The following is a 9595-nucleotide window of genomic DNA, read 5'->3' on the forward strand; positions in this document are numbered from 1 at the left end:
GCTAGTTTTCCTCTTTTTTTTTTTTTTTAGAAAATTTTATATTAAAATGTACAGGTATAGATTTTAGAAAGCATTCTAAATAAGTTGGCTACATGGAGAGGCAGTCAGAGTGCATTATTATGTTGTGAATGTGCACAGTTTCTATGCTTTTAATGGTGACATTTACTAGAGTCTTTAGTATGTTGCACAATATAAGCAATAAACTTATAATTTTACTATAGACAGTGAATATGCAATATTTATTAAGTCAGATCAAATTTACTATCAATTCGGGTGAAAGGTTTGCAAGTACTGAACTATATCTATGGGTTTCCTGGTATTACAAATTACCTAACTAGTTCATGTTTAATACATTCAGGTAATTTTAACAATTCAAACAGAAAATATGTGAGTAGTTTCTGTGTGTTTATGTAGAGATTAAATAGGCTTTCATTGTGGTTGCAACTTGAAATAAATAAATAAATAAATAAATAAATAAATAAATAAATAAATAAATAAAACAGCCCATTTTAGATATAATTTGTAATTTAACAAAGTCGTAGACAAAGCTTTGACAGTTGCTTTTTTTCACTGTAATTTTACTGCCATGTTGTTTTACTAGTTTTTGGAGGGTTTAGTTTATGCAGGAGACAAAATGTGTTGAAGTGCATAAAAAGACAACCGTAGTTGAGACTTGTGCCTGTCTGTCATTATCTCATCAACCCATCAGTCATCTAGAAGCACAACCCTATGGGGAATATTTCCCAATAGGCATGCAGCTGAACCCTTAAATCAGCTTTAATTGGGCTGCTAAGTAACGAGCAGGTCAGAAAGGTGTGGGAAAATGAGCCAAAAAACTTTCTTATGCACTGAGAACTAAATGAAAATAGCAGAAGTTGATGTAAATAAACTTGACCATATTGTTTTTTTCTTTTTTTTAACTCAGATTGAACTGGAATCTATGCAGTTGACTTGAATGTAACAAAGTCAGTTACATGTGTTGAATTGTCTACATATTTCTGCATACAAACTGGATCAGTATATCTAATTGAGTGGGTTGAGACTACATTTGTAAATCAGCACTCTATAAATAAATGATACTGAATTGAACATAACTGAAATTAACAGATTTTTATGGACATATTTAACTGTCCATGTCCACTATTTTCTTTTTATTTATATATTTTCTTTTTGCCGTCCTAGCCAGCATCCTTCTATAAGGTTCTAAAAGTCACACAACATTTTTCAAAATTTAAAACATTATTTTCAGGAAAAAACACTTAAATATTTTTCTCAAACTACTTTTATTGTGCTTTCCAATCTCACACTGATAGTTTTTCTGAAAGTCTCCAGCTACATACTGACTAGATTCTATGGCCAAGGACACACCCAGCCCAGTAGCCCAATGTCTTCAGCTCTTGCTGATAGCTCTTTCAACTCCACTCTGCAAATTTATTGACAGCTTTTAAAAATATTTACTGCCCCACTTCCTTTTCCCCTTGGGTTCTGAGCCTGTAATCTTCCTACCCATTCTCCAGATCATTTATCTAAGCCGTTTCCACTTTCTCCATTTTACTTTGACCTCATCTGGTGCTTTCACTTTTTAAAAGAAAGGATGCCTGCAGCATTTGCGAATGAGATAGACTTATAAAGGTGAACAGAATAAAGGGAGACAGAGAGAGAGCAATAAAAAATGGAGATTAGCTCCTTCCATACACTTCGTTTCCTTTTTAAAGTTAGAATTTACAACTGATTAGCCTCCACTGTAAAGACTGGCCCCAGTTCGCAGGAGAAACGCTGCAAAACATTTATGCAAGGCCAGGCAAAAAGACCCTTATAAAAAACATGTGTTCCTCAAAGACCCTTCAGAGAGAAGTAAAACTTTTCAAATGGTTCTGTTTCAGCACATCATTGAAGAAAGTTTGCTTCTTGGAAGTGGCAACTTCTAACATTTGGAGGGTGAAAACCTAAGTGTTCACAAAAAAATATTTCAAATATCATTATTTTATAACTTTGAAAGAATACATAAACATTTTGAATGTGTTTTCTTAACTTCACAAAGATCACATGACAAACAGCTTGCAACAACCTGAATAAGTAAACTCTTCTCTAGTTTATAGACTTTTAATGATTAACGTGAAACAGGCAACCCAAACGTCAGTAAAGTCTTTCCTACATCACTTTACAAAAGAAGAACACAAGCATGCCAGTTTTACCACACGAAATAACAGATGATCCTCTTGATCATCTTAAGCAGGTCTGTGAGATAAAAATAGCAGGCTATTACACATGGCACAGTCTTTGAATTTTAAATCCAGATGGATTTAGTTAATCCATCTGGATTAGTTAATGGATTTATGTGACCAATAAACAATCCCATGGTGATGGTTAATTTTGTTGAATATTTTATCTTGTCAGATGCAGTTTGTATTCAGCATTTTGTATGAAAATCTCTGAAATACTTCCACCACCCTTACATATGAGGGCATGTTTTTTCTAATATCTCAAATAAATCAATCAAATGTACAATAAAATGACAGCAGAACTGTGAATAAATTTTTTAAATAACTTATTTCAAGATGAATAAATTCAGTCATTTCAGATTGTAGGCACTAGTATTTTGTTAAAGTGCTTTCAGCTGAAAAATGTACCACATTAAACAGAATAAAATGTTGAAAAGGCCATTTAGTTGTGTGTTTTGCCTGTAAGGTAACTAATATTTTCAGCAAAACAAATTGTAATCATTAGTCAAAATGGAAACCATCTGGAGGATGAAAGAAAATTATATAAACTTAAAATTATATGTGATCTATACACTAAAATTTTAGATCTATGACTTCTGACAACATTCTCAGGTTTAACAAATAAAATGGATTTTAATTAGTTTTTTTTCTGGGAATTTAATAGCCATACATTTTGTGTTTACTCTTCTTTACTACAAATTCAAAATAATGAGTATTGTTTGCAGCTTGGTAAGAGTGGCAGACACTGTTTGTAAAGCCTCCTTTCCAACACCTTAGTCTTAATCTCCCAACACATATTATCTATCGGAGTCACATCATGACTTTGGCTGGGCCATTTCAAAATGTTAATATTTGTTTCCATTCAGAAGACATATGTTAGTAAAACAAAATTATAATAAAAATATACTTTAAACCCATATAACACCAACATATGAAGTTGCACACGTTTAAATGGTACCAATGAAAAAAATTGGGAAAAGTGTCCCTTTTCTCAGAAGCTTACTTGAATTAAATGCCAAAGGAGGAAGGGATGTCTTCTAGGGGTAGGGCTTATCATTGGAAATATGATTGAGATTAATATTGACTAATATTTATTTTTAATTTTAAAAATAAATTCCTGTTCTCTCAAAATTCCAACGTAGTTTTTTGTCTGACTCTTTGTTGATCTGATTTTGGACCTTAAAATTACTTCACTTTCTTCATTTCACTGTAATTTGAGCATATTTGGATGAAAGAAAGTGAATAAGAGCATAAAGCTGTGAAAGTGTGAGCCAAGAATAATATGCTTGAAAGAAGTGAGAGAAATTTATTGTTGTTAAAAACATATATAGAGGTAACAGCTGGAGTGGACTTGCAGGGCCAAAGCTACCGTTGCAGCCAGGCCTCAGCTGCTACGTGTGCTCAGTCTTCCCCACATACCCACAGAGTACACAAGGCAGCCACAGGTATGTCCCCATCACCCCAGGCCACAGCAGTCACAGCCAGGAGGCTGTCAGATCCTTTTGGGTACCCCGTCAAAGCTAATGGATTGTGACTGTGTGGTGCCAGAGCAAAGGCAATTCTTCCATTCATATACTTGCTGCTGATGTACGCAGACTTTCCTTACCCACTCCCAGCAACCAAAGAGGGACTCTGGACCACGTGTGTGTGAGTCTTTTCTGTTTGTACAGACTGTAAATCTCAGTATTTCAGCTGAGTGCGAGTGTATGGATCCATTTATCTGTTGGAGGGTTTTTGTCTGCGGGTGTTCAGATAGTTTTGCCTCAGTGGAAAACATAATCACTAAGCTAGTTGGCTGATGACTAAAACCTATCCAGGTGGACTATGTGTGTGTGTGCTTGTTGCTGATGTATGGGACTGTGTCTCAGTTCAGCTGGCCACATAAGAGTCCCAATGCCTCCAGAAATCTGTGGTAAATAAAACGATGAGCTGTGCACTTTAGTGCAGCTAGTGGGTCAAACATGTCATACAGTAGGATGGGGTTACAAGAGAAAATAACCTGCAATCATTTGCTGGAACAGACTTGGCAACATTGGGATAATTACCTTCTCTATTCAGTACAGTACCTTGTAGAAATGTTGAACCCCTTCAGTTCTGACTAAGCAGTGTTAAAGGGGGGCTACAGTATTATGTAAAATCAACTTTTTTTCAGCCTTATGTCATGTTGCAATGTTTTTCCCTAATCTAAAGCAAACCTGGACTGTTGCTTTGATTCTTTCATGAATGTATGAGAAATCATTGAATTTCCCATAGGAAAAGTGGGTGCCTAAACTTTTGCTCTCACAAAGCCCCGCCTAATTCAACAAAACTCCTCCTTGAAGCTGCAGTCTCCAGCCGAGGTTCCTCCTCACAGAGCACCCCTCCCCCGCCTCTGCCCCTCTCAGCAGACACCTGGGGAAAATGTGCATTTGGTGAGCCTCTCATATGAACTACTTCTCAATCCAGCATGAACTGTTGTTAACAGCATAATGAGAAGCATTATTGTGATAAGGCGCTGAAGGCGGAGTGTCGGAAAGAGCCATAGATTCTTAAAGAGACAATATCAAGGCATCAAATTGATAAACATAATTTTTATAACAACTGAAGGTAACATAGTTAATTGTGCTATAGAATGGCACTATGTGTCTGGAATACGACCACTTTAAAAAGAGATTTCCAAAGCTTTAGACATTTTGTAACTCAATGCTTCTTTACACATCTACACAACTTCATCTCTGACCTGTCTGGTGTTGTCCTTTGGACTGCATGATGCTTCTGAAGAATTCAAATAGTTGCATTCACAGTAAAATTTTACTTTCTATATTTTTAATCTATTATTGTTACCTCGTTATGTGGTTTAGGTAAAGGAAATTGATAAAGTTGTATTTTGAAAACTACAATTAGTGTTTTCAGTGGCACTATCACCCTACAATAAGAAGGTCCAGTGTTTGAATACTGTCTTTGGAGTTTTCATGTTTGTGTTGCTCTAACTTAAAATATTCAATTAAAAAATGTCGATTTTGTGAATATATGGTGACAAAATTGGAAAAGATTGAGGGACTGAGGTGAAGCGCGTAACCCATACCTCGGCCTTAGTCCTCTATTTGGGTCCTGGCCCTGTGATCTTTGACGCATGTGTTCCTCTTCTCTCACAATCTGCTTGTTTGTTTCAACACTGTCAAATAAAAGTCACTAGAGCAGAAAAGAAAAAAAAAATCCTTAAAGAAAAATACTGACACATATGTTTGCACTGTAGTGCACTTAAAGTTGAGCAACGCAAGCAAAACTTGATTAGTGACCTATCTGTGATGTTTCAAAACTTAGTGTGGAACAGTCTAACAAAAATAATCTCTCTAATTTAGAGTTTAAATCGGATCATATAAGAATGACAAATAAAAACAAACCTTCTGTCTTGTTTCTTTTTTTAGAATCTATTGTCAGGACACACAGAGACATTTACAAAACAATTACCTAGACATCAGCTCCAATGTGAGGTTAAGAATAAAGGTTGGACAGAGAGCTAGAGGATATAGAAACTTTAGTTTTGGGCATTGTTTCCAGTTGACATGAATTCAGCTATGTGAGTTTCAACATAAACAGAAAAGGAATGAGAAAATAATTGTGGCTGACGGCTGTGTGTGGTAACTCTTGTCAGTCTTCATGTTTTTGGTGATAGAGTTCTTTCCAGGGTTTGGGATTTCTCAGTATGTTATTTAAACTTTTGTATGTCTTAATGCATGTTGTTAGAGTTGAGAGAGTTTAGAAGTGTTAACTAGTTTAAATACGCTTTCATTATTGTACGTTGTAATCTTTTCAGAAGAAATGCAGTGGTGAACAACTAAAGTTTTCAGTGCCCTGCAATTTTGAGGGGTTTCCTGGATCCAACACACTGGAGTCAGATCAATGGGTCATTAAAAGGTTGCTGTAGATGTTACCGGCACCAGTATCAAGTGGCGCACAGGCAGAGGAATCCTGTGCAACCAAGATCTGTGGAACACAGAGGAAACAAATTGCTATGATGTTACTTTGGCAAGAGCTCGTTTATTCTGAGCCGCACATTTTCAATTAAAGAAAAACAAATAAATAATTAAATGAATAAAACAAAACATTCCATCTACAACACATAGCAAACACCAACGTTTGGCAGTTACAACTGTTTTTCTTAATCACCAATGTTTGGCAGTTACATCGGTTACAAGAGATCATACCTACCACAAAAAAATATGAGAAATAAAAATACTGCAACACTCCCCAAATACTAATATGGCTACAAGGCCCAAATACAAACACAACATTGACTTATTAGGCAATTTAAATAAATAAATAAATAAATCCCAAAGGCTCCAACAACAAAAAGCAAGCCATCTACAGACACCAAAGCTCAGTACAAAATGTCCAAATTACACACACAAGTTACATGAAACACTACAAAACTAATTTTTTTTTGCATATTTACAAAACATTTAAAAGAAGCTGTCTCTATGGGTTTATAAAAGTTGCCTTTTATCCTACATGTGGATCACAGAGGAAACAAATTGCTACGATGTTATTCTGGAAAGAGCTCGTTTATTCTGAGCCGCGCATGCCCAGAGCCAGAAAACCAATTCTCCCTGTTAGATCCACAGCGACTCGACAGCGCCCCCACTGGCAGGAAGCCGTATGCACACAGCACATGTCTATATGTCCACAACCACAACCTTCAAAGAATTAAACATATAAAGTAATATTTTGTGAAGTAAAATAAATGCTTTTGAAACTGTTCAACAAAATAAATTTGAAAAACAATTATGGTGTGAAGTTTATTACGTGTCCAAGAAATATTTGAAGAATTATGGGGTATGTCTCTAAAAGCTTAGTACATCTAGAGACTGAAATAATTATTCGTCCATCATTTTTCTGTAAAAACAGCTCAAATTTTGTCAGATTTTGAGATGTCAAGTTTTGGACAATGTATTCATTCAATTTATATAAACCTTGACTGGGCTGATCAAACATATAACTTCACTTTGATCAAAAGTATTCCACTGAAACTCATAATGCATGTTTAGGGTTGTTGTCCATCTGAAATATAAACCTCAAGTCTTAGAGCTTTTTCTAACTTCTATGCCATTTACTTTGGTTCAAATTAGTTGATGTTATGTTAGGATTATTATTCAGAGCTTGTTTTATATGACACAGAGCATTTTGAATGTAGCCAGGAGCTTTATTTTAGTTTTCTTCTGACCAGAAGATCTTCCATATGCTTCCTTTGCTCACTACTTGATTTTTAAATAGATTTGTGAAATGCACCAGTGAAAGTTATTCTGTTGATAGATCCTCCCATCTGAGCTGTGGCTCTTTCCAAGTTGGACATCCATCTAACTTTGATGTTTTTGCTGATTCTCAGATAAATGGTCTCCTTGCCTGGAGTGTCAGTTTAGGTTGAAAAAAAATGTTTGAAAATGCTGTACCATTTTGTCTCCATTTCACAATTTTAAACCAAAACCAATTTGTTTAAAGTTGGCTTTTGTTTTAAAAGCCAATTTTAAAAAAAAAACGGAAATTGTGATTGTAATTATAGTGTCACAAAATATGCTACATTTTAAGTAGTATTTGTATGTTTGAGAGATATTCCTCTAAGTATTCTGTTGTAGTTGTTATATTTTTACTCTGCTTGTTTTAGAGTTGCCACCTTAATCAGCTGCAAATTGGAATTCAACTCAGAAATTTTGGAGAACAGGAGTGATAGCGGTGCTGCTCATCAGAGTCATCTCTCATTATGGGAAGATGATGGTCTTCAGTCAATGACAGAAATAAAGAAATACAATAGATGCCATCAGCAACAGTGTTCACCAGAAAACCGTAACTGACTGCAAAGTACGGTAGCTTGCAAGCTGTTCCTTTTTCCCAGTGGTTGGAGTCCAGGGTTGAACAATTTTATTTATATCACAATAATCAAAATATTTTAATCTCAGTATCTTTGACCCAATTAACAGTGACACACACACATGCGCGCACGCACGCCTACACACATACACACACACACATACATATATATTGTATATACTGTATATATATATATATATACATATTAAAATAAAATATTGCAATAATAATAATAATAAACTTCAATTTCTGTCTGCTTTGTTTACAAAGTTTACCTCAAGAAAGCTTCAAGAAAGAAAGGTTCAGAGAGCTTGAGCTCAGTTAGCTACAGGGCGAAAGGATCTAGCTCTATTAACTTGTGCCAATGTAAACACAGCAATTCCTTCCCAATTAGAAACGCTAAATGCATTAGACTCGGTGCAATACCAAGGCCTTTTCATGCAATTAATGTGGCCTTAGTCTCCAGTTGCTGCTTGGAATGGCTGAGATGGTTAAGATGGATACAGTTTCAGTTGAAGGCCAGTCACTGGAAGTCTGATTGGGCTGGCTGGAGTCATCATGGAAGTATAAACATGAGGTCGGATGGGCGTTTGGTGGTTGGGGTTTTCTTTGGGTCAGCCATGGAACAAATCGTCCTATCGACTGACCTAACTTACTTACTGGGGAGCACTGGAATTTCTAAGAGAAGGGGGTAGCTCTGAGGAAACGGAAGCAGCATTTCAGCTGTGTAAATTAGATACAAAGGGGATATAATGAGGATAAGTCAATTCAACTTTGAACTGCAGTCACTATAAATCTGAAATGACACACCTATTTTGCAGTTAATCACTGAATTACATCAAATGTTGCCTTGTTGCAAGATGTGTAAATATTCTAATGAATTACAACAAAATTTTAAATTGGGAAATGTTTTGTAACAGAATTTTAAGGCAAATATTTATTATATTGTGAAATTTTCATCATAATGGTATGGAAAGGTGCAACATTGGGGAGCATATTCAAGGGGATGACAAGATGGCAGCCACTAATCCTTTTGAGATGGCACATTAAAACCAAAAACCATTTAACAAATTAAAATTAACAGAATTTTAATTTGTGTCATATACAGGGAGAAAGGGTGGATTAGTGGTCAAATGATTAGTGCACAGTGACATTAAATTATTATTCAATAATTAGGTAAATAATGAGTGCAGGATGGTGTAGAGGTAAAACAAATGCAAATAAATAACAGATTAATTGATCAAATGAATATATGTAACAAAAAAATAGGCTTGGGGGATTAAGTTAGGTTAGGTAATGCTTTATTAATCCACAGGAAATTATAATATTTGTGGGGCCTCGATGCTGTCTTATTTGCGCCACTGACCGGATATGTATCAATTGGGCTCCTATTTAGAAGACATCTAGTTGTAAAATCTTTTTTTGTTATAACGTTAATATAAAGTAAGTGTAGATGACATTATGCATATTTTGGCACCAACATGTAATATAAAATGTTCAAAATGCCCATTTTAGCTTAAAGAAAAACT

The 9595-nt window shown here is 35.3% G+C and overlaps 1 long non-coding RNA gene across 1 annotated transcript; it reads right to left on the bottom strand.

Moving 5' to 3' along the window:
* Positions 1–3513: 3513 nt before the first annotated feature.
* On the bottom strand, positions 3514–6062 carry LOC116710916 (uncharacterized). Its single transcript, XR_004337140.1, has 2 exons — positions 5287–6062; positions 3514–4613 (listed from the first exon to the last, which is right to left on the bottom strand). It is a non-coding gene; the product is annotated as an uncharacterized LOC116710916 (long non-coding RNA).
* Between the last annotated feature and the right edge of the window lie 3533 nt (positions 6063–9595).

This window comes from Xiphophorus hellerii, chromosome 20 (assembly GCF_003331165.1).
Source record: "Xiphophorus hellerii strain 12219 chromosome 20, Xiphophorus_hellerii-4.1, whole genome shotgun sequence".
Taxonomy (NCBI): Eukaryota; Metazoa; Chordata; class Actinopteri; order Cyprinodontiformes; family Poeciliidae; genus Xiphophorus; species Xiphophorus hellerii.